Genomic DNA, 25,517 nt, shown 5'->3' on the forward strand with positions numbered 1-25,517 from the left:
AGCCTGGTTAGCATAATGAGTGTTCTTAGTGAACCCTTATGGGTTCCTGGTGATCTCTTTATTCTTCTCTGATTGCTGACATCTATTTAAGAATCTATTATAAACTTGTCAGGGTTTAAATGAAATATCAAAGACCATTTGTGAAAAAGTGGAACAATACTCTACATTTTCCTATTTTTGGGGATCGCTCCTATTCTCTATAACCTCTCCAAATTTACTGATAGGGCCAGGCATGGTGGCTTATGCCTGTAATCCCAGCACTCTGTAAGGCAGAAGTGGGAGGATGGTTTGAGGCCAGGAGTTTGAGACCAGCCTGAGCAACATGGCGAGACCTTGTCTTTAAAATAAAATTAAAAAAAAAAAAAAAGTACTAACAGTTGCCTTAAGGTCAGTTCCTTTACACGTAGGATGTAATCAGCTGGGTTTTCTTCACATCTTTCTACCTATCCAGTGCTTCAGTGTCCTTTTAATTCATTTGTTTTTTTAATTGAAAACTTTGCTCAGATAATCAAAGATTTGCATGGAGTTGTAAAACACAATACAGTGATCCCTTGTACACTGTACCATTTCCCTCATTGTTTTTGCAAAACTATAGTATAATATTACAACCACAAAATTGACATTTGTTATAATTCCCCCCATCTTACTCAGATTTTCTGTTTTACCTGTGTTTGTGTATGTGAACCTCTATACAATTTTATCACTCATGTATAATGGTGAATCCAGTAAAGATACTCAACAGTTCTAACTCTACAAAGATTCCCTGTGTTGCCTATTCATGACTCTTTTAAACACTGCTTGCTTTACTCTCTTTGGTTTTTAGATCAATTTCCATAAAGGAAAAAAGAGATGCAAAATAAGAGTTGAGAGGCTGTGCCTTCACTGGGCTACTTGTTAACATTATCACTTTCTAATGCTTTTCAGCATGGTTTCATAATCTGCATAAGAATTTCTTTTTAAATATTATTGCTGTTTTTTCCTAGAATTTCAAAAATGTTTTCATGTTCTTAGGTTTTCTTTATCTGATGTTCATTTTATAATTTCTTTGAAATGTAGCTTGGTAAGTGGGTAGAGTGGTTTGCCTTTTTTTTTTTTTTTTTTTTTACTTTGTACTAGAATGAAATAAATAACAGCACCCACTTGGGACACAAATTAATTGACATTATTTCCTACATAGTTTCCAATTATAAATATGTATGGAATACCTTTTATTTGGACATTAAACTATAATGAGCATTTGTAGCTATTTAATGCACTAAAATATCGTTTCTGGGCCAGGCATGGTGGCTCACACCTGTAATCCAGCACTTTGGGAGTCCAAGGCAGGAGGATCACCTGAGGCCACAGGAGTTCAAGGTTACAGTGAGGCTACTATTGCACCACTGCACTCCAGCCTGGGCAACAGGCGAGGCCCCTTCTCTACCATACATAAAATTTCCCTCAGTAATCTCTTCGAGGAATAAGATCACATTCTATACCTCTTTTGTATCTAACAGTGGCCGCTGTGCTTGCGCTGTGCTTAAACTAATCATATATGTCCCAAATGATTAGTATAAGCCAAAGATTGGCCCCTGCTTTATAAAGTGGCAGACAGTATATATTTTAGGCTTTGTGGGCCAAACAGTCTCTGTCATATTCCTCAACTCTGCCACTGCAATGCAAAAGATAATATGTAAATGAGTGGGCGTGGGTGTGCCAATAAAACTTAATTTATAAAAACAGGCAGCTAGCTATAGTTTGCCTATCGCTGATCTAAGTCAACAGTGGCAACTTCCTCAGCCAGTGAATGGCTTACAAATGGGCATATGATCCAATCTGGTGAAAGGGATGTGAGAAAAGTCTGATGGGGGCTTCTGGGAGAGATGATTTCACATGTAAGACACACAAGGAAGAGACAACCCTTTTTTCCCCTTTGGATGTTAACAAATCTAAAAGTGATAGCTAGGATTGCTACAGCCATCTTGTTCCTGATCTAAAGATGAAGCCATCAAACATAAGGGGGTTGGGCCATGAGAATCACTGAGGAGAGCAGCAGCTTGGCATACTGGCCCGGAGACAGCCCCACTTCTTAGGGAAGACAATACATTTCCTTATTGCTTAAGCCAATGAGTTGGCCCAAAAGCATCCTAATTACTGTAGCACCCCCTTGAGCATTTAGCTAACTGCTTCACAGAGAATAGATGTTCAATAAACAACAGTTTGCTGGTCTGGCTAACAATCTGAACCATGAATTTATTCAAAACAGAATTCCTTCCACTGTAAATAAACTAGCTCCTCTTATCATCCTCTTTTTTTTCTTAAAAAATAGAAAAACACCAATGAGAGGAATAATATTGTAGTAAACCTATATTATTTAAGATGAATAGAAAAATGATAATTTTTCACATTTTCTGAAAATAAACGTGTTTTAGCTTATTATCCTTTCCCTGCAGTTTTCCTCCTCTTACTTTAAGCCTCTCTCTCCCGGGTTGGCCCTCGGAAGGCCTGCCATATGCAAATGTGTGTATACTCATCAGTCTTATTAGGCATAGTTCCAACTGGCCACCCCACATGAACACAATTAAAAGTTAAACATCAATTAAAATTCACAGAATTCATTTAGCTTTCTCAAAAAGCACTAAATAACGGTACACATTTGGGACACAAATTAATCTACATTGTTTCCTTCATCACTCTTTAGTTATCACACATCCTAGGCCTCATTTTAGACTCTGTTAATTGCTCATTCAGCCCACACTGAGTAGGCAATGGAAAACGAGCCCAAGACAAAAGATAAGAACAAAAGAATGAGACGGCGCAGTGGATCACGTTTAGCCAGCCAGGTGGTTCATCAGTGACGGTGACACTGGAGAAATCCTGTGTGAGGACAAACACTGTCCAAGGGAGGGGCACGTGGGCGATCTCTCTTGTGAGACCTCCATTGATACATGCATTTGCTTATTCATGGACGTCAATATCTAATAGGCATGCCAAGTTTCAACATGGGCCAAACAGAATGCATAATTTTCCTCCTAAATCTATTCCTTTTCCATCTTCCTCCATTTCAATAAACGGTACTCAGTTGCATAAGCCCAAATTCAGCATCACCCTTGATTTCCCATTTTCTGTATCCCCACGACCAAGCCATTGGCAATTCCTATCTGCTCTGTATCCAAAATCTGTTCATCCCTCTTCATTCTGCTGCCAACTCCTTAATCCAGGCCTCCGTCACGTGTCCCCTGTGGTGACTGCCTTTGCTTCCTGACTGGCCTCCCTCTGCCCCTCCTGCCTCTCAACAACCATCTCTGCTAAAAACTAAATACCATCCCATTGCTCCCCTCCAAATGTGTCTCCACTGCATTTTAGAATTAGAAACCTGTTTACTTTCCTACTGCTGTAACAAATGATCTCAATTCAGCAGCTTGGACCAACATACATTTATTCTCTGACAGTTCTGCAGCTCAGAAGTTGAAAATCAGGGTGTTGGCAGGGCTGTGTTCCTTCTGGAGGCTTCAGAGGATAATCCAAACTCTCACCTGCTACAGCCTGCCTGCACTCCTTGGCTCACAGCCTCTTCCTCACCTTCTCTGACTCTCATCCTCCTGCCCTCCTCTTACAAGAACCTTTGTTATCACATTGGGTCCACCCAGATGGTCTCCCCATGTCAGGATCCTCCACTTACAGCCGCAGCGTCCCTTCTATTATGTAAGCTAACATAGTCACACAGGCTCTGGAATGCGACACAGACATTTAGCGGGGCCTCATTCAGCCTACCACAAAAGTGAAACACAACACACACAAAAACCAGTTCCTTCCTGTGACCCACCGAGACCTACGTGCCCAGGCTTGCGCGTCTCTCTCAGCTTGTCTTCTACTGCCCTCTCCTCACTGCTACACCAGCCGCCTTCTGTCTGTTCCTTAGACATTTAAGCTCGCTGTTACCTTAGGGTCTTTACCCTTGTTGTTCTCTCCATCTAAAGTGTTCTCCCTCCAGAAGTCCACGTAGTGGTTCATTCACGAGAGCTCAAATGTCCTTCCTCACTTCCTGTCCTTCGAGATCATTTTGTCTATTCTCTTTTTTTTTTTTTTGAGACGGAGTCTCGCTCTGCCGCCCAGGCTGGAGTGCAATGGCCGGATCTCAGCTCACTGCAAGCTCCGCCTCCCGGGTTCACGCCATTCTCCTGCCTCAGCCTCCTGAGTAGCTGGGACTACAGGCGCCCGCCACCACGCCCGGCTAGTTTTTTGTATTTTTTATAGAGACGGGGTTTCACCGTGTTAGCCAGGATGGTCTCGAGCTCCTGACCTCGTGATCTGCCCGTCTCAGCCTCCCAAAGTGCTGGGATTACAGGCTTGAGCCACCGCGCCCGGCCCATTTTGTCTATTCTCCCTGACCATAAGCAAACTCCAAGGGAAAAGTCCTCATCTGTCTTGCTCATGCTCCACCCAGAACAGTGACTGATACACTTACCAACTTAACAGTTGTTAAAAGGATGAACTATCTAACTTCAAAATGTTAGTGATCTCTGGCTCGGTGCGGTGGCTCATGCCTGTAATCCCAGCACTTTGGGAGGCTGAGAAGGGCAGATCACCTGAGGTCAGGAGTTTGAGACCACCCTGACCAACATGGTGAAACTCCGTCTCTACTAAAAATACAAAAATTAGCCGGTCATGGTGGCAGGCACCTGTAATCCCAGCTACTCAAGAGGCTGAGGCAGGAGAATTGCTGGAACCTGGGAGGCAGAGGTTGCAGTGAGCTGAAATCGCACCACTGTACTCCAGCCTGGGCTACAGAGAGAGACTCCGTCTAGAAAAAAATATCTATCTATCTATATATAGATATATATAAAACCCATTTTGGTTTTATAATCCATATATTTATGTAAGTACTTTTTAAACACATCAACATTTTGACCCTAGATCAGCTCTCAGGATAAGACTAAACAAGATGAAATATGATAAAAATGACTTTGGAGTATTACTTGAGACCAGGAGTTTGAGACTAGCCTGGGCAACATGGTGAGACCTTATCCCTACAAAATAATACTAATAATAACGGCCAAGTGTGACGGCTTGTGTCTGTAGTCCTAGCTATGTGGGAGGCTGAGGTGGGAGGATTGCTTGAGCCCAGGAATTCGAGGTTGTAGTGAGCTATGATCATGCCACTGCACTCCAGCCTGGGCAACAGAATGAGAAGTCTTCAAAAAAAAAAGACTATAAAGTCTACAAAATATTGGAGAGGTGGAAATGGAGTGAGGAGATGGTGCTGAGAAAAATATGAATAACAATTACTATATAAAGAAGACTTAGAAGGATTAATTACAGTTAACTGAAAACTCCATGTGACTTTTCAGCATGGTGCGGCTACCGAAAACATGACTTTCTGTGCACTGGAGATTCCTAAACAAAAAGAGGAAAACTGATTCTTGGACACACTAACATGCTTTAAAATTAAAGCTAAGTTCCAACTAATCCTTAATTGTTACGGTCCTGTGTCATTTTTATATGAAGGCCATCATCACTAAGATCTGTCATTATTGAAACAGGAGTAGTGATGCTGTAAAAAGGAACAGGACAAAACTCGATCCTGTGGAAATGGTAGGGAGCAGGCCAACATCTCCCCTGTGAAGGGCAAGCAGAGATACTCAGATCCCCAGATTAACATGGCATTAAATGCTCAATTCAAGCCAAGATAGACTCTAAGGTCCAAAGGCAAATGAGGTATTCAAGAAAGAAAGCACAGGCCTCACAGGGTGAGGGGTGGGAACGGGAAGCACCATTATATTGCGCTGTGTCAGGTCTGCCATAGTGGAGGCGTGGAGGGCTCCACCTTATGAATGATTTGTATTTTATCCTAGAATGCAAAGTATGTTTCCTGTTGACTGACAAAGTACAACGCTGTTCTTCTGCAGGGGCCACTGATAGCATTCATAATATGCTTTTACGAATAATGCAATCTGGAGACATCTGAAGGATATGGCTTTTAGTCAATAAATCCAACTCTAAAAGCCCATTTTTTCAAGCTTTGCCCAACTACCTCAGCCTTCTTTAACGGAATTACTTCTGTTTTCCACAGAACGATTTCTCCTCTGATTAAGAACCACTTCAAACTATAGAAGAGATGCATATAACAGATCTGTGTATCTTTAGGACTTTTCTGATGCTAAACGGCAAACACCTGTGGGTCAGAGTTGAATTTCTTTGGACAATAGTGAAAAGCTGAGTGCCATCTCCTCCTCCCCATGTCATCTCTCTTCAGGATATGCTGAAAAACTATTTTAAAATATTATTTCAAAGGTGTCAAGTTATGAGCTAGCTGAGCTACATGTTCATGTGTCTCAGGTTTGTGTGTGTGTGTGTGTGTGTGTGCGCGCGCGTGTGAGGATCTCAAGAAAGCTATGGATCTTTCTGTAGAAAAATATACATGTGTATACATCCTTACAAATTAATAGTGCTCTTGGACTCCTAGTGCATGGCCAGGGATTCCAAGTTAAGAAACTTAATGTCTTATTCCATTTTGTGTTGTGTATTAGTCTGTTCTCACACTGCTCATAAAGGCATACCTGAGATGGGATAATTTACAAAAGAAAATGTTTAATGGACTCACAGTTCCACATGGCTGGGGAGGCCTCACAATCACAGCAGAAGGTAAAGGAGGAACAAAGTCACATCTTACATGGCATCAGGTAAGAAGGTGTGTGCAGGGGAAATGCCCTTTATTTTTATTTATTTTTATTTTTATTATATTTTTGTGAGATGGAGTCTAGCTCTGTCACCCAGGCTGGAGTGCAGTGGCACAACTGGAGTGCAGTGGCACAATCTCGGCTCACTGCAATCTCTGCCTCCCATGTTCAAGCGATTCTCCTGCCTCAGCCTCCCGAGTAGCTGGGATTACAGGTGCCCACCACCACACCCAGTTAATTTTTGTATTTTTAGTAGAGATGGGGTTTCACTGTGTTGGCCAAGCTGGTCTCGAACTCCTGATCTCATGATCTGCCCAGCGCGGCCTCTCAAAGTACTGGGATTACAAGCGTGAGCCACCGCGCCCAGCCAGAAATGCCCTTTATAAAACCATCAGATCTCATGGAGACTTACTCACTAGCATGAGAATAGCATGGGAAAAACTTCCCCCCAAAACTTCTCCCATGATTCAATTACCTCCCACCAGGTCCCTCCCATGACATGTGGGGATTATGGGAGCTACATTTCAAGATGAGATTTGGGTGGGGATACAGCCAAACCATATCACGCTGCTATAAAGGAATACGCCAGGCTGGGTAATTTCTAAGGAAAAGTTTATTTGCCTCATGATTCTGCAGGCTGTATGAGAAACATGGCACCAGCATCTGCTTCTGGTGAGGGCTTCATGCTGCTTCTACCCACAGTGGAAGGTAAAGGTAGGCCGGTATGTGCAAAGATCATGCGATGAAAGAGAATGCAAGAAAAAACAGGGAAGGGCCAGACTCTTTTTAACAACCAGCTTTCAGGAGAACCAATAAAGTAAGCACTCCCACCCACCCCCAGGGAGGGCATTAATCTATTCACAAAGGATCCACCCCCATGACCCAAAAGCCTCCCATTAGGTCCCTCCTCCAACATTGGGTACCAAATTTCAACATGAGCTTCGCAGAAGACAAACATACACACTTACAGTATCTTTCTATAGTGGGTAAGTATACCTAGGGAGACTATTTTAAAGACACTCTAAAATGGCTTATGAACACCCAAGAGGCCTATTTTTCCAGCGTCTAGGTTTGTCATTGTTGAGACCTACCACAGGCACATATGACTACCTGTGGAGTCCACCCTAGATGGAGCATGCACTGGCCTGCAGATGACTGGGGTTTTTTTCAGTATAAAATGTATAAACAGATTTTGTTGTTGTTTTTGTTTTGTTTTTTGAGACAAGGTCTCACTCTGTCACTCAGGCTGGAATACAGTGGCATGATTTCGGCTCAGTGCAGCCTTGACCTCCCAACTTCAAGTCATCCTCCCACCTCAGCCTCCTAAGTAGCTGGAACTACAGATGCACGCCACCATGCTGGCTAATTTTTGTATTTTTTTGTATCGATGGGGTTTTGCCATGTTGCCCAGCCTGATCTCAAACTCCTGGGCTCAAGCGAGCCTCCTTCCTCAGCCTCCCAAAGTGCTGGGATTACAGGCGTGAGCTACCACCACTTCCAGCTATTAACAAGTTTTTAAATTATACCCTGGATGGTCTTTGGAGAAAGAATGCAAGTATTTTAGAACAAATAAATTGGCATTGTAATGTTATGTGCATGTGCATGTGTTTGTGCATGTGTGAGTGCCTGTGACCACTGTGTATGTTGCATGTATGAGTTTATGTGAGTCTTCCCCTAAGAGATGAATCATCCATCCTTCCTGGGTCTGCCATTTCCTGGTTACCAGACAGATAATTCACTCAAGTAAGAGCCAACCTATGGGTCCCCAAGCAGTCTATCCCCTAGGAGCTCAGCTAACCTCCTCCCATCCACAACCGCCCCATCTTCAGGGACGCCATCATGTTGGAGACACCTGCCCACGCTGAAGCCTTTGCAGCAGCTTTGAAAAGTTCCAATCCCTTCTTATCGCAAAGGACTAATCTGCTTCTTATCGCTAAGCTTCCTTAACTACATCCCACTGTGCGGCCTAAAGGGGATTACCAGCTGTCATGTCGCTTTTATCTTTCCACCTACCCGACAGCAGACAGGAGAGCTCAAAATGGGACAGAAATAAGAGCTGAGAGTAAAGGAATTCCCAAAGGGGCGAATCTGTGTCTCTGAGGCAATGAAAGCATCCTACACAAAATGTAAAACATGAGTCTTGGGTTTTCCTAAATTCTCCCGTCTTTTCTTGGCTGAAAGCAAGAGACCGATAAATAAGTGTCTGCCAACTGCTCGCTCTGACCAGCAAAGAAAATCAGCTGGGAAAAGAAAGTCAAATCAGGAAAGCGAGTTGAGCTTGGGCTTGCATAGGGGCCAGCACGTACACACGCACATACACACACGCGCACATGTATGCACGCTCACACGCGCAGGGAGAAAGGAAAGGAAAGGCCACCACCCTTCCTGAATTTTCTGAGACGGACCTATGATTGTTCCAGACAACACAGGAACTCCTGGAAGTTCAGCTGAGGAAAGAGAATGTTTTCACTTCACAGGATCATCAGACACTCGCTCTGTTTCTAGCTTTATGTGTACACAGAGGTTCACAGATAATTCTGCTGTCCTGTGGGAGCAAATGTCACTCTGCTGACCAGCACTCGAGTTTATTTTCCTAGTTCTGATATCTTTTCCAGTCATCGTGGAGACTGAGAGCACGATGGGCCGAGTAAAACAAAAGATCTTTTTATTGTGCAAGGTCAAGCGGCCCAAATCAAGCCAAATAACTTTTAACAATGTGCGTTTGTTTAAAATTTTCAATGGCTTCCCACTTCCCTAAGGATAAATTCTCAGTTCCCTAACTCGGCCTGTAAGAAGGGTGGGCCACATACTTTAATGGTCCAAATCAGGACGTTCATGAGAGTGAAAGAGAGTGCTATTAATAATAGTGCTGGGGCTGGGCTCAGTGGCTCACATCTGTAATCCCAGAACTTTGGGAGGCTGAGGCGGGCAGATTGCTTGAGCCCAGAAGTTTGGGACCAGCCTGGCCAACACGGCAAAACCCCGTCTCTACTAAAAATACAAAACTTAGCCAAGTGTGGTGGCACCCACCTGTAATCCCAGCTACTTAGGAGGCTGACGTGGGAAGATCGCTTGAGACTGAGAGGTGGACGCTGCAGTGAGCTGTGATGATGCCACTATACTCCAGCCTGAGCAACAGTCTCAGAAAATAATAATAATAATAGTGCTAGACCACTGCCATACACAAGAGCTGTCTTCACGGAGAGACCAGACAATGGGCACCCTACCCTGAGGTATCTGGCTCTGGCTTGTGATCAACCCACTTTTCTCGCCGTCCTCTGCTCACTCTCTCCTCTAGCCACACTGGCTTCTCTCCGCTTTTTGAAAGGGGCTAGCTTTCTCCAGCCTACGGGAACTTGGCATGTCCTTTCCTTTCCCTGCTCCATGGGTTTGCAGCTTCCTCGCCTGGTTCACTCCTGCTCATCCCTTCTTCAGGTCTCAGCCTAGATGTCACCTGGGCAGGGAGGTGTCCTCTGCCCCCCAGGACAAGGCTAGCTCCCTCTTATGGGCTCCCATAGCATCCACAACACCCCTCATCACATCTGCGATGATTTAGTGCTTGCTCCTGTCCCCACAGATGCTCGGTGTTCCACCACAACGAACAAGCCACCGAGCCAGGTTTCCTCACTGCCGAATCCCTGGTCCCCAGTGCAGTGCTGACCCAAGGAGGTGCTGGGTTCAAGTCCCACCACAGGCATCTCCACTCCAATGCGTTAGCACCACCACCCTTCCCCACACTGCTGTGAGTGGGGGCTGCCCTGAGTGTTCCCTTGGACCGAGGCTGCCTTCGACCTAGTCTGTCACACTGGACTGACATCAATCCACTCCGTGCTGTGCGTTCCTCCAAGGCAGAGACTGTAATTCACTCATCGAGGCACATACTGATGAGGATACTGGTGAAGGAAACACAACATCACGACCCTCATCCGAAACCTAGGGCTTAGACGTGTTTTAGAATTTAGGCTTTTTCACTTGAAAATGATCACAATATGTAATATTGCCCGTGGGGCCGGGGCAGCACCCTGCAATCTGCCACACTGATATTTCTGCAGCAAAATCGGTGAATAGTCACACTAAACGGCGACATAAAGCCTCAAAATCATCTCACATCCTTTCAGGTCAGGCTGTGCAAGTCATTTAGTTCAGATCAGGTGAGAATTTCTGCCCAAGGATGAGGAAACTTTGGTTTTCAATAGCTTTTAAATTTTAGAATTATGGGCAGGGCATGGTGGCTCACGTCTGTAATCTCAGCACTTTCGGAGGTTGAGGTGGTCAGGTCATTGGAGGTCAGAAGTTCGAGACCAACCTGGCCAACATGGTGAAACCCTGGCTCTAAAAAAAAATACAAAAATCAGCCAGGTGTGGTGGCACATAGCTGTGTCCCAGCTACTCAGGAGGCTGAAGCGGGACCTGAGAGGTTGAGGCTGCAATGAGCCAAGATCATGCTACTGCATTCCAGCCTGGGCAACAGAGAGAGACTCTGACTCAAAAAAAAAAAAAATTAGAATTGTGAAAAAGGACTGTGGACTTGTAACAGCTGACATTTCATTAACATTTATATGCCAGGCACTACTTGAGGTTTACATACATATTATATGTCATTTAATCCTCAAAACAGTCCTACAAAGTAAGTATTATGCTTTTGCTTATTTTTCAGATAAAGAAACCAAGGCATAGAGACTATAATGAACACTCAGAGAGTAAGCAGCAGAGTATAACACTGGACGCATGACCCACAGCAGGTGTTCAATGATTTCTAAATAAATGACAGGACGCTGCGAGTGTGCATGTGTTACGCATAGTGCGGTAGGCTCGAAGCAGTTATGCAGGTAGACTGCTGAGGTGGCCTTGCCAGTTCCTATGGAACCGTCTGCCTCAATTGCCTCTTCCAGGCATAGCTTCAAGCCCAGCTTGATGTTTACAAACACGACATGACCATACGGCCCGGCCTCCTGGACACAGAAGACTGCAGCAGGGGCAGGCTCCTGACCCGTGTTTGGGCAATCATAGCGATTCCCTAAGACTTAGGAACTGGAACCACAAAGTCATTTTCTTTCTTGGTCTCTGGACTCTAAAACATAAACATGTTTCAGAGAAAAACAACGAACAAACATATAGCATCTATATGTTTGTACCTATATTTAGGTTAAAACCTAAATACCCAAATACAGCCTGACATATTCTAACAAGTAGCTTATGTTGTCTAATTTTTCCCTTTAAATAAAACATTGACTAGCACACAGGAACTACTAGGACAGTTAGGACTGCTTCTGCTGCTGAAATGTAACTGATCCTTAGGAGTCATTTGGTAATTAAATTATTCAACCCATGTTTACTGTGTACCTACTATGAGCCAGGAACTCTGCGAAGCAGATGGTAAACAAGACAGATGTGGTTCACGTCCTCTCAGATCATACAGTTGTAGTGGAAAGTAACACTACAGTGTGAGTGTTATGATCCGTGGGGAACAAAGAGAATTCAGAGCTGTAGGTTTAAACCAATTAGTCATTGAAACTGAAGTGGAACAAAAATTACACTGTTTATGACTTGTTCGATCGCAACAAATTCTTATCGTAAAGTTGAATGATTATGAAGAATTACTGACATAAAATAAATACTAAATGTATAAATAAAGTCTTATATAAATAATACTAAAACTATAAAGTCTTCATATACATATTGAGTCATTCTAACAATCATATATCGAGCATGGACCATCCAGTCTCACCATGATTAACAGAATATTAATAAGATTTGCATATATATTATGAATGTCTGATTAAACCACTTGATAGTGAAAAACTAAGTGGTTTTCAGAAAACACTCAATCCAACCAATACCTTTTGCCGGTTTAACGCCAGGGCTAGCCTAATTAAAACTACATTCTGCAGGAAGCACTTTGCAAAAATATTAGAATATATTTGAAGTTTGCAAGCTAAAAGGGCAACACTAAAAGGATTTCAGCAGTAGTAAATAGGATGAGTAGCTACGGTGATAGAAACACATTTGATGTAATATATGAGAGGCGCTATTAACTCTGAGTGCATTAACCTTCCTTCGCTCCTTTCTTCCTTATTAGCGTAACCCCAATTTTGTTCAGGTTACTAAGATGCCCTGCTAAATATACTCTTTCCTGACCTCTCTTGAAATCACAGATGGCCTGTATCATAGTTCTGGTGAATAAAACCTAAATAAAAATCTGTTTTGAGTTTTTTTTCTTTTTTTTTTTTCTGTGACAGAGTCTCGCTCTGTCACCAGGCTGGAGTGCAGTGGTGCCATCTCGGCTCACTGCAATCTCTGCCTTCAGGGTTCAAGCAGTTCTCCTGCCTCAGCCTCCCAAATAGCTGGGACTACAGGCACATGCCACCATACCCAGCTAGTTTTTGTATTTTTAGTAGAGACTGGGTTTAGTAGAGACTATGTTAGCCAGGATGGTCTCAATCTCTTGACCTCACGATCCACCAGCCGTGGCCTCCCAAAGTGTTGGGATTACAGGCAGAAGTCACTGTACCTGGCCAAGTTTCTTAATAAAAGGAGGCAGAGTTGGTGAGAGGAATCCTTTCCCTACCCTTCTTCTCTTCCATGCAGACATGAGCTGCAGCCACCATGCTGTCACCATGGGGACAAAAGCCAACACACCACGTAGCCCTGATGAAGCCCAGAACCCCGCCTACCTCTAGATTTTGTGTCATATGAGAAAAAAATGCCCCTGTTTGCCTAAACCACTATTCTTTGATTTTTCTGTTATTTGCAACCAAACATTCCTAATAAGGTAGTGCAAGACAGAAGGCTGTACTTAAAATGCTTGAACCTTGGGCAACCGTAGCTATAGAGACTGAGAATTCTGTGCAGTGAGACACTTGGCACAGATACCAGGAAGTAGGCCATCCATGGTGAAGCAGTGTAAAATATTGATCATTGTAGAACACCAAATCAGGGCTGTGGTAGAAGCTGTGCTTGTTTACTCAACATACACTCTCCATATTCTTCCTCATCAACAGAGTCCTGCATTTGTTCCCATGGTGGGCACCCACATGTCCTTTCCTAGCCCCAGGGCAAGTCCCATTTCAGGCATCTAGGCAAAGCCTAGTAGAAGACAGGAAGGGCAGTGCTCTGCCAACTGTGTAGACAGTGACGCTCCCTCCAGCTCCCACCGTACATTCAGGAGATTTCAATATGGAATACAGATCTAACGTGTGACTATCTCTTTGGCATGTTTAATGACATTGTCGGCCCCTTCAGGACTTTTTTGGTTTGGGGTAGAAGTAGGTGTACAGGTACCTGGTATATCTGATACAGGGTTATTACTATTCTTGAACTCAAGTATAGTTGTTCTTTTTTTTTTTTAATTTTTTGAGTTAAGAGTTCTCATTTTATTTTGTTTTGCAGCATAATATTCCTTTTCTTAGCTTTCCTATGACTTTACTTAGCAACCTTTGCTAAAAGAAATACAATATATGATAGACTACTTTGAAGACACATACATTGGATACCTAAAATCAACAAAAGCAGAGAGGTATGGCATAATCTTTTTCATTTGTTATGTGTTGTTCCTCGAGTCAAACTAATCATCTTAATGGCAGAAGCTAAAGCAAAATGATCCTCATGTTAACTTTTAGGAAATTATATCCTTCAAAGTACATTTTAAATAATAATAATAATTACTATTATTAACAATAATAGTGCAGTGGTACAATCTTAGCTCACTGCAACCTCCGCCTCCCAGGCTCAAAAGATCCTACCTCCTCAGCCTCCCTAGTAGCTGGAACTATAGGTGCATGCTACCACGCCCGGCTAATTTTTGTAGTTTTTATAGAGATGAGGTCTTGCTGTGTTGCCCAGGCTGGTCTTGAAATCCTGGGCTCAAGCAATCCACCCGCCTTGGCCTCCCAAAGTGCTGGGATTACAGGCATGATCTACCACACTCAGCCTGTTTAAGTACTTTTGCGAACTGGATAAGTTTTAAAAATCATTATTTAAAATTTTGGCAACCTCAAATTTCCACGCTCTAGTACAAAATTACACTTTTTGCTCACTTTCATCTTTGGCTGCCTTATGAAAGTTTGCTGCTTAACAGAGCAAAGCACCAGTGATTGGTCCATAGAAGAACATCTCACCCGGCAGCCAGCATGGATGAAAAATTATGGTGAACAATTTACACTGAAGTAATAACGATTACCTGCTGCATTAGGTACAAGGTTTACAGGACAAAGTAATGTTTTAATTTAATAGCAGTGGTTACTTACATGATATCTTGAGTGAATTTAATAAAAAACAATTCATTATATCCAAATTACCATTTCAACACGTAAGTATCGGAAAAATTACTAATGAGATAGTTTCCATTTCTTTGAAGGCTTACAAAGACTTCAGAATTCAGTGTGTGTTTTGTACTTATAAAACATCTTATTCCAAGAGTTAAATTTTTATTAGACATAGTTGAGATATGTTAGATTTCATAAAACTTACATTTATAAGAGTAGTTTCACATACCTAAATTGTTTGAAACATATTTAAAAGTTTCCATAGCTGAACTATCAATAAATCACTTTTCTCTTATATTTGCATCTACTTTGACAATTCTTTATCTTAGCAAAAGCATATCAACTTGAAAACTGTATCTGTCCAAGTATATTTAAATAGCATATTTTAATTTAAAATTATTAATATCAAATTCAAATTTGAGTTGAAAAGCAGCTCTCTAAATTTATCAATATAAATAAGTGTTTCTTTTCTTTTTTTTTTTTGAGACGGAGTCTCGCTCTGTCGCCCAGGCTGGAGTGCAGCGGCACGATCTCGGCTCACTACAACCACCACCTCCCGGGTTCATGCTATTCTCCTGTCTCAGCCTCCCAAGTAGCTGGGATTACAGGCACCCACCAACGTGCCTGGCCACTTTTTGCATTTTTAGTAAAGACAGGGTTTCACCATGTTGGCCAGGCTGGTCTCAAACTCCTGACCTCGTGATCCACCCACCTTGGCCTCCCAAAGTCCTGGGATTATAGGCATGAGCCACCATACCCGGCCCTTTTTTGACCTTTTATTTTAGGTTCAGGGGTACATGTGCAGGTTTGCTACATAGGTATTTGTGTGTCACTGGGGTTTGGTGTATAGATTATTTAATCACCCAGGTAATAAGCATAGTACCTGATAGGTAGTTTTTCAATTCTCTCTCTCTTCCCACCCTCCACCCTCAAGTAGACCTGGCATCTGCTGTTCCCTTCTTTGTGTCCACATGTACTCAGTGTTTAGCTCCTACTTGTGAGAACATGCAGTGTTTGGTTTTCTGTTCCTGTGTTAGTTAGCTTAGAATAATGGTCTCCAGCTCCATCCATGTTACTGCAAAGGACATGAGCTCATTCTTTGTTATGGCTGTGTAGTATTCCATGGTGTATACGCATCACATTTTCTTTATCCGGTCTAACATTGCTTGGCATTTAGGCTGATTCCATGTCTTTGCTGCTGCAGCTTTTTAAACAGATACCATAGAGATAAGTATATTGCCCCTGAATATAATGATCTCTTCCCTTTATAATTTGAGAAGTGGTCTATACTTTTGTACTCTTATATTAAGGCTTCATTTGTAAGTAATAAAGTCTAACTTTTTAAAAAAGAAAAGAAAGCATGAAAGGGAATCTTAGACAGCAGGGCACATTCAGAAACTGCTAATGGGTCACAAAGGCTATAGAGAAAGCAAGAGATTAAGACAGGCAGGTGGGCAATGGAGAGTTTTGTATATCTCCAGTTTTGCACATCAAAGTGTGACTTTTATCCCAGGAGCAATGAGGAGCCACTAAAGGATTTTAAACAAGGGACTGACATAACCAGATTCTTTATATAGGAAGATTAAATGGGCTGCACTACGGGGAAGCAAATTACAAGGTGTCACAGGAGTCTAGTACAAGACAGTAATGAATGATGCAGGCCTGAATTAAGGCCACAGCACCTTTCAGAGGTGTTTAGGAGGTAACGGGGAAAGGGTCTGGTGACAGACTGGTTTTCTTAGGTATAGAACGAGAAGGAGTGAAAGTGACTCCCAGATGTGACGGGGTGGCTGATGATGCCATCCACAGAGGCGGGGAATGCAGGAGGCTCAGGTGAATGGGAGTGGCAGGAAGGGGTGAGAGACACAAGGCACATTCAGTGTTTTGCACTTGGGACATCTCATGGAGATGATCACCAGACAACAGAATCTATAGGTCACGTACTCTGATCTGAGCAGTAACTATAATTTGAATGCAAATAGCAATTGAAGTCATGGGACTTCATGAGATCATCTAAAGAAAATGAAAAATTGGGAAGATGCATGAGTGAAACTATAGAAAATACTAATATCAGGGATGGATGAAGGCAGCAGCATCCACAAACAGAAAACTGGAGCCAGGTGTTGTGGCACATGCCTATGGTTCCTGCTACTTGGGAGGCTGACACAGGAGGATCTCTTCAGTCCAAGAGCTCAAGGCTGTCGTGACCACACCTGTGAATAACTACTGCACTCCAGCCTGGGCAGCATAGCCAGACCCTGCTTCTAAAAAGAAAAGAAAAAAAGAAGAAAAGAAAAGAAAGAAAAGGGGAGAGACAGCGAGAGAGAGAGAGAGAGAAGAAAAAGAAAGAAAAAAGAAAGAAAAAAAGAGAGAGAGAGAAAGAGAGAGAAAGAAAAGAAATAGCCAGAGAGGAAAACCATAGGGGAGGTGGAGTGGGAGCAGGGTGGGAAGGCCAGGGGAGAGGGCTGTAAGGGCTAAGTAGCCTGCAGTGCTCAATGCTACAGAACTCAGTTCATGCTGACCTAAGGGATTCTCTTCCCCAAGGCACGTGGGCTTTGCCCCCCACCGTGTGTACATGTGATCCTGCTTCCCTGGCCATAGTTAATTCATCAAGGGGTGATCATTGACCCAAGTAGCATAGAAACCTTCCCTAGGCTGAGCTCTTAAAAGGCAAAGGTGGGCCAGACCTAGAATATGTGGAATGTCACCTGCTCCTGCCACGTGGATTAGAAGCAGACAGAGAAAGGGGAAAGATGAGCAGGGACAGCCAGGAACAATCTTGGTCCAGGAAAGACACCCTGTATTCTGATAAATGACTCTTTTCTGCTGCAGCTGGTTCCAGTTGTTTTTTCTTACTTGGAACTATAAAAGTCCCAAAATACATCCAACAAGAGAGACAGAAATATAAAGAGCTGTATTAGCTGACAGAATGAAACGTGCTGAATGGGGACATAAGATGGGGCTGTGGGAGCTCAGGAGCAGGGGAGAGTCATTCCAGCTGGGCGGAGGGAATGCCTCCAGACAGGAGGCAGCACCTGAGCTGGCACTTTAAGGATGAGGTGGGTTTTATGGGGAAAGAAAGGAAAGGGTGCACTCTAGCCAAAGGAAGAGCACCAGAAAAGCAGAGAAGCATGAGAGTAAATGGAGCATTAGGGAAGTGGAGGCAGCAGCTGTGCCTCTGACAGTTTCCTGGTCTGGTTAACTCCAACATGCCTTTCAGGACCCTAGGAAGCCTTCCTGCCCTCCCATAGAACCTGGCCACCCCATCACAGCCTCTCCCACACTGTATCAAAATGCCCCGTTGACTGATCTGCATCCCACACCAGACCTGAGGCACTGCATCTATTGATCTTTGTATGTCCTGTGCCTGGCCGAAGGCAGGGCTCCATACAGACTTGATCAGCTCAAACCATCTCCATTCAACCAGTGCATTCAGAGGAGGGAAAGCCATGGGAGACTGAGAAGGGGGTTTAGGGACCTGTTCTAAGGACCAGGAGTGGCAGGAAGGCGCTATTCAGGGTTAGCTTGTGACGACTTGCAGGTATGGGAACGTTAAGATGATTAACACTTTTTAAAAACTATAGTAAAGCATACATCACAATTTAAACCATTTTTAAAAGGGATGGGTCTCCCTATGTTGCCGTGAACTCCCAGGCATAAGCAATTCTCTTGCCCTAGCCTCCAGAGTAGCTGGGACTATAGGTGCACGCCACTGCATCCAGCTTCTATGAACCCTCTTTTTTTTTGAGACGGAGTCTCACTCTGTTGCCCAGGCTGTAGTGCAATGGTGCGATTTTGGTTCACTGCAACCTCTGACACCCAGTTTCAAACGATTCTCCCATCCAGAGTAACTGGGATTACAGGTGTCTGCCACTGCGCCCAGCTCATTTTTGTATTCTTAGTAGAGACAGGGTTTCACCATCTTAACCAGGCTGGTCTTGAACTCCTGATCTCGTAATCTGCCCACCTCAGCCTCCCAAAGTGTTGAGATTACAGGCGTGAGCCACCGCGCCCAGCCCATGTGAACCATTTTTAAGTGTACAGTTCAGTGGCATTACACTGATATACAGCCATCATCCCAAACTGAAATTCTGGACCCATTAAACAACAACTCTCTATCCCGTCTCCTCAGGCCCTGGCAATCACCACTCTCCTTTCTGTCTCTGGGAATTTTATTCCTCTCAGGTACCTTATATAAGTGAGATCACCCAGTATCTGCCCTTTCAAAAACAATTTACATTTAAATGTGTTTTCAACTGTAAACATTTACCAAGTATTGTCACTTCCTCCCCCGTGAGGCAGGCAGGGCAGAAACTATTGGTCTGGGTTTGGAGGCCCAGGGAGCCGAGGTTCAGGAAGGTTCAGAGATCTGTCCAAGCCTACGGCACATAAGATACCAGGCCTATCTGACGCCCACACACTCCTCGGAGGCTGGTACAGAATCTGAATGCATCTGGATAGGCGGAGGGCCACGACCACAACTCTCAGCCCACACCAGGCAATCTTCCTGTGCCCACAGGCATGGTTTGAACACTTCACGGCAGATTGGCAATCAGAACAGGAAATAATCAATGCAGTAGGGTGAAGCTAAAGGAGAAGGATTCAACCTAAGGACACTCAGCCAGAGGCCAGGATATATCCATCTATGGTTGGGTGCAGAGATGGCTGGAGAGAAGACCTTAGTGTTTAATTACTCTTTATCTATGGCCATGACTAAATGTTTGGCTAATCAGGGACATGGCTCAGGGAGGTCAAAGTCATTGCCAGCATGAATTATCGATCTGCACACTTGTTTGGAGTCCACTGGAATAGGCAGCATAGTCGAGTAACAGTGGAAGGTGCTAAATGATTAATCCTCTTCGTGCTTGAGACCCCCAGCTCTTGGGTGGGCCTTCTTCATACTGAACATCAGGGGAAAGATCTTCTTTTCCACACTCAGGTCAAAAGGTCTGCTCACTTTTTTTTCCTGCATAATAATGGTTGACACTAATGACCTATTTGCAAACTGCCAAGAGACTGTAGGGTTTCTTCACGTTTGTTTTCTGGAATCAGAAATGGTTCAAACTGTGCATTACCTACTAAATCAATGTACTGCAGAAAGCTCTTAGTGAGCCTGAAGAAAATGAGTGATATGCATTTTGTTCTCATCAATACTTACTAAAATAATTTATTAGGTGTTTACATTGTTGGACGAGACAAAGTTATCAGACTGGAATAAAACTTGGTTTTCCTCTGCTATCCTGCTTAGGAGAAAAGAGAGGCTCAAATGAGGATTGGGTTAGCTATAGAAATATACGCTAGCCTTTCTTTGCACATAAGTATAATGTGAATACATTTTCTGCCCCATTACAGGATTAATAATTACTGAGTGCCTACTACATGCTGGCTCCTTGCATACATATCCTCATTTCATCATCACAACAACCCCGTGTAGGAAACACTATTATTTTCCCATTTATAGATTAGGAAACTCAGGCACAGACAGGATAAGGTTGAGCAGCATCCAAGGTTCCACAGGTAGCAAGTGTCTGGATCCTTACAGGAACCTACAGACTAAAAGAGCACAGAACCCATAAAAAGGAGACACTTATGATACAGCGTGCTAAGTGTAAGGACAGAAACGAGTGCAGGGACCTGAGGACAAAAAGAAAGGCTAAATTTAGCCTGGAAAAGCTTTCTGGATAAGATTATGTACATGACTTATTTTTTGAAAGGTATTATTAATATACAACAAAATGCACAGATGTTAAGTATTCAGTTTCATAAGTTTCAACAACTGCATATGTTTGTGTAGCCACCATCAAAAACAAGGTTTAAAACACTTCCTTCACCCCCAGAAAGTTCCAGCATATCCCTTTCTTGTCAATCCCTCCCGCCTCTCCAATTTCTGAATTCTTTCATGACAGGTTAGTGTTGTGTGTTCTTGGACTTCATAAAAACAGAATCTTCTGACGTACACTTTTGTCCTGGCTTCTTTGGCTGAGCTGAACCTTAAACAATGAACAACCCTTTAGCTGAGCAAAGGGCCAGTGTAAAGCAGATGCAGGGAGGTGAGAGGCGGCCTGGAGCCAGGGTATTGGGCAGGAGGTAATGGGGTGGGAAGGAAGACAAGGGGAGGGACTGAGGACCCTGAGTTTTAATCTAAGAGGGCTTTGATTTTATTCCATGGGCAAAGGGGAGCTAATGAAGGCTTAAAGCAGCTACAGATACACCATTTTGCACTTATAATATCTCAAACTCAATAGTCTTAGGACAAGGTTTTTAGTGATCCCCATTTTTTGGAGTCATTTTATTTTTATTATTATTAAACAACAACATTGTCATGTTTTCTTGAATACTGACAATTTGAAATTTAATTTATTCATGAAAATAAATCTGGAAAAAACCTCAAAGAGGCTAATTTCCAGCCATAATTTAAAAAAAACAAACACAGCCCCAATTGAACTTTAGATTTAAATTCTTTGAACTTTATCCCCAAGACTCCCAATTTTGTCCTCCTAGATGCACCAAGACTAAACAACATCCTTTGTTAATGGTAGAAAATAAACAGCTTCACAGGAAACAAGACTTCATCACACAATAATTTATAGACTTGTGAATGATCCCCATTTTCAAGTAAAATTTTCTAGCTGGCAAGTTGGGATTCAAACCCAGACTGACTCCAAATATCCTGCTTTTTCCACCCAGAGAAAGCTTTAAAAATAAGGAGAGAAAAGCCAGCATAAGGTATGAAGAGCTGCCTGAGAAAGGCAATGAGGAGGCTGCAGAAAATGAAAAGTTACTCAGTGCATATGGCAATGGAACTGAACGGGGCTGACCCGCAGGGAAGGCAGAAGGCAGGAACCCTGGCAAATCCAGGGTGAGCAGGAGCCAGGCAGTTCCTGGCACTCCTGCTTCTCTTCTTTCAGGCACTGCTAATGACTCCACTGAACATGAGCATGACAGGCTCGCTCAGGTGGAACAAACTTAAAGAGATGCAGCCCTCTCTTATTTTCCCGGATTCTCTTAGCAAGCAACTTCAAACCTGTTTGTATGCCGCCCTTATATTGCATTAAGCCAACTCTCCACTCACCAACTATACTCTACAACCTTACAGATGGGTTAAAAAAGAATCTCCAGGATTACTAAAAACTATATCAAATTCATATTTACTGAAGATTTTTAAACCGATTTACCTTTTTATCCTTCCCACTGCATTTCTTCACAGCATTCCTGCTACAATTAACCAAACAAAGGTAACACTCAGAGTCAGTTTCTAGAAAACATCTTCAGAATTACACCTTCTCTTACTGCAAACTTAAAATCTGCTCCAAAATGTGATAAAAAGTAATAGTGAGGAAAAGGAGGGCTAATAATATGTTTCAATTAAAAACTTGAAAAACAATTGAATTTGTCTATGTCACACGATTTAGTGACATTCTGGAGTTGAACAGAACATCACGAGGCCCAAGAGCTCAAGAGAAAGGCAGTCTGGTAATATAACATGCAGAAAAAAAGAGCTGAAGAAAGTCTAGGACATGCAAAAACCCTATTAAGCTTTCCTAACTTTATTTAACCATAATGCCTATTTTCCAGGAAAAATATTAGCACCACACACCTTCAGATATGCTTTGGGAAAGGTCGCAATTGTTTTCTTGTGCCTGGAAAGCTTCCCTGCCTTGTCTTTTTGCACTCCTCTTCCTAGTTAGCACCTTTTTCCTTTTTCTATCTCTGCCTGGAATTACTTCTTTATGGAGACCTTCCTAGAAACATACCCATCCCAAGACCCCACCCCCAAAGGCCAGATTCGTACCCCTTCTATGTTCCCAAGCCTGCTCATCACAGCAGGAACCCCTCTGTGTTATAACTGCTTGTTTACTCCTCAGCCTCCTGAGCCTATGCGAACTTTTTCAAGTGAAGGACGATGTCTTGTCCACCATTATATTCCTAGTACCTAAAACAATGTCTGACAATAAATGTTCAATAATCAATTGACAAGTGACTGACTGAGCACCCAATGAAGTGTTAACCTAAATAACAGACAAAGAGGGAGACTCAAATAATACTTATTTGGGAGTTATACTGCAATGGGAATATGCATGGATATATTCAGGGAGGTCAAAGGAAGACAAGGATTTTTAAAGGAAAAATGAGGAAGATTCCATAATTTTTTTGAGACAATTATCCTTGGCCACCAGGATCATTAACAAAAGTGACATCAGTCCAAGGTTAGACGGGGGGTTGCTGGGCAGATGTCCGCAAAGAAGTATTTTTTGTATGTGTCAAGTTGCAAGGGTCTTTGTGCAAGGTTGTGTTTCTGCAGTCTTTTGTGACAGTTCTCATGCATGAGAACCCTTCATTCATGGCCTTCCCTGGCTCCATTTTTCAGAGTTTTGACATAAATGACTCCATTTTGATTCTGACAGCTTTCACAGCCAACATACCTTAGAGGTCAACAGTTTGAATGGGAGAAGACATTTATCATCTGTCAGGGAACGCCAAGCACAACACAGAAGGAAGAGGAGGAAGTTAGGACGTGGTTGGTTAGGAGGATTTAAACGGCCATACTCAATTTGGAATAGGTCCCAAAGTAAAGAAATGATATTTAAAAAAAAAAAAAAAAAGAAAGAAAGAAAAAAGAAAAAGTATAGCAGGAATCCCTTTACTGGGAACTGGGACACCTGGGGCCTGGCCAAGCTCTGCCTCTCACTGGATATGGGACTTGGGACAAGTTCCTTGTCACTTGATTCTCAATTATGTGTGAAATATAGAGGTAAGCAAAACAAAAATTTTAAATGTCTTTTTGTATGTCTTGAGGTAACATTTAATAAAACCATCTTTCATTGTTTCTTAAAATCAAAGTGACATGTGCTCGTGCTATGGTTTGAATGTGTCCCTCAAAAGTTCCTTTTGCCATGTATTGGCCACTTAATCCCCCTGCCCTGGTGAATGGATTAATGGCAGCTCTGACTTCAAGAATGGATTAATGTTGCTATCGAGAGAGTGGGTTACTGTGAGTGAATGTGTTACCAATGTGGGCTCTCTCTGGCTGTCCTGCTCTTGCCCTCTTCCATGTTATGACACAGCAGGAAGGCCCTCACCAGATGCCAGTGCCATGCTCTTGGACTTCAGCCTGCAAAACGGTGAGCTAAATAGACTTCATTATTTCTTTATAAATTACCCAGTCTGTGGTATTCTATTATAGCAACAAAAAACAAAGATAGCTCACTCTATAGAATTTTTTTTAAATAAAGGAGAGATAATCCTATAATCTCACTCATGATCCCATCACCCAGAGCTTCAGGGCTTTTAAGGTGGTTGATAGGGAGTTAGAGAGTCATTTTAACTCTGCATTATATAAAACATTGAAAATATGAAACAAGAAAATGAATAACCAGGAATAAAATTTTGGAGTATTTCCCTCTAGTTTTATTTATTTATTTGTTTGTTTATTACTTTTATTTTTTTTTTGACACGGATTCTCGCTCTGTCACCCAGGCTGGAGTGCAGTGGCACCATCTCGGCTCACTGCAAGTTCACGTCATTCTCCTGCCTCAGCCTCCCGAGTAGATGGGACTACAGGCACCCGCCACCACGCCTGGCTAATTTTTTTGGTATTTTTAGTAGAGACAGGGTTTCACTGTGTTAGGCAGCATGGTCTTGATCTCCCGACCTCGTGATCCGCCTGCTTCAGCCTCCCAAAGTGCTGGGATTACAGGCGTGAGCCACCGCGCTTGGCCATTTCCTTCTAGTTTTTAAAAATTCATGTGATTACCCGTTTTACTTTATACACTTCAATGGGATCACAAACTACATTCTTCACTTAACATTGGAGAGCAGACCCTGTGAGTCAGCTGACCCAATGCTCATTTCCAACCCTCATCTCCCTTGCCTGCCTATACTCTACAGATGTGAAAAGCTATATACTCACTTTATTAACATCCTTTGCAACCAGCTGTGACCATGTGACATAGTTTTAGCTGATAAGATACAAAGACGTGTCAGCTAGGGAACTCTCAAAACAGTTTTGCTTTCCTGAGTAAAGGTAGAGAAGCCGTAGTTGCCACCCCCTACTCCCTCTCTACTTTGGTAGTGAACTGGACACCTGTAGCTGCAGCAGGCCTCTCTTGACCACGGGGTGTCAAGCATTAGAAAGTTCATGGGAATAGCAGAGATGTTGGTGCTGATGTTGCTGAACCAACTGAGCCAACCCCAGAAGCTGCCTACATTGGTCTTCCTGTTTTGTGAGAAAAATAAATCCCTATTTATATCAGCCCAATGGAAATAATTTTTTTTTCACTAGCTGTAGCCAAATGTATTCCTGACATAAAATGTAACATAAACAGCTTTCCAGGCCATTACATTTACAATATCAATTTAAATGGATACAGAGTACTCTATCAAAGTGATGTACCACAATTCATTTAACCAGTTTTCTATTGTTCAACTTTTAGATCACTTTCCATTTAACTATGATATACACTGGTCGAAGATTTTTGTAGATAAATCTTTGCAATTTCCATGATTGTTTTCTTAGAATAAACTCCTAGAGATGGAATATCTTGATCAAGAAGCACGTATATTTTTTAAGGCCAATATCAACTTGTACTCTTCT

General features: G+C 42.8%; 1 protein-coding gene across 5 annotated transcripts in view; it reads right to left on the reverse strand.

Moving 5' to 3' along the window:
• TMCC3 (transmembrane and coiled-coil domain family 3) overlaps positions 1–25,517 on the reverse strand; it is a 307,823-nt gene that overhangs the window by 157,784 nt on the left and 124,522 nt on the right. The window lies entirely within an intron of this gene.

The sequence above is a fragment of the Macaca fascicularis genome, chromosome 11, assembly GCF_037993035.2.
Source record: "Macaca fascicularis isolate 582-1 chromosome 11, T2T-MFA8v1.1".
In the NCBI taxonomy this organism is placed as follows: Eukaryota; Metazoa; Chordata; class Mammalia; order Primates; family Cercopithecidae; genus Macaca; species Macaca fascicularis.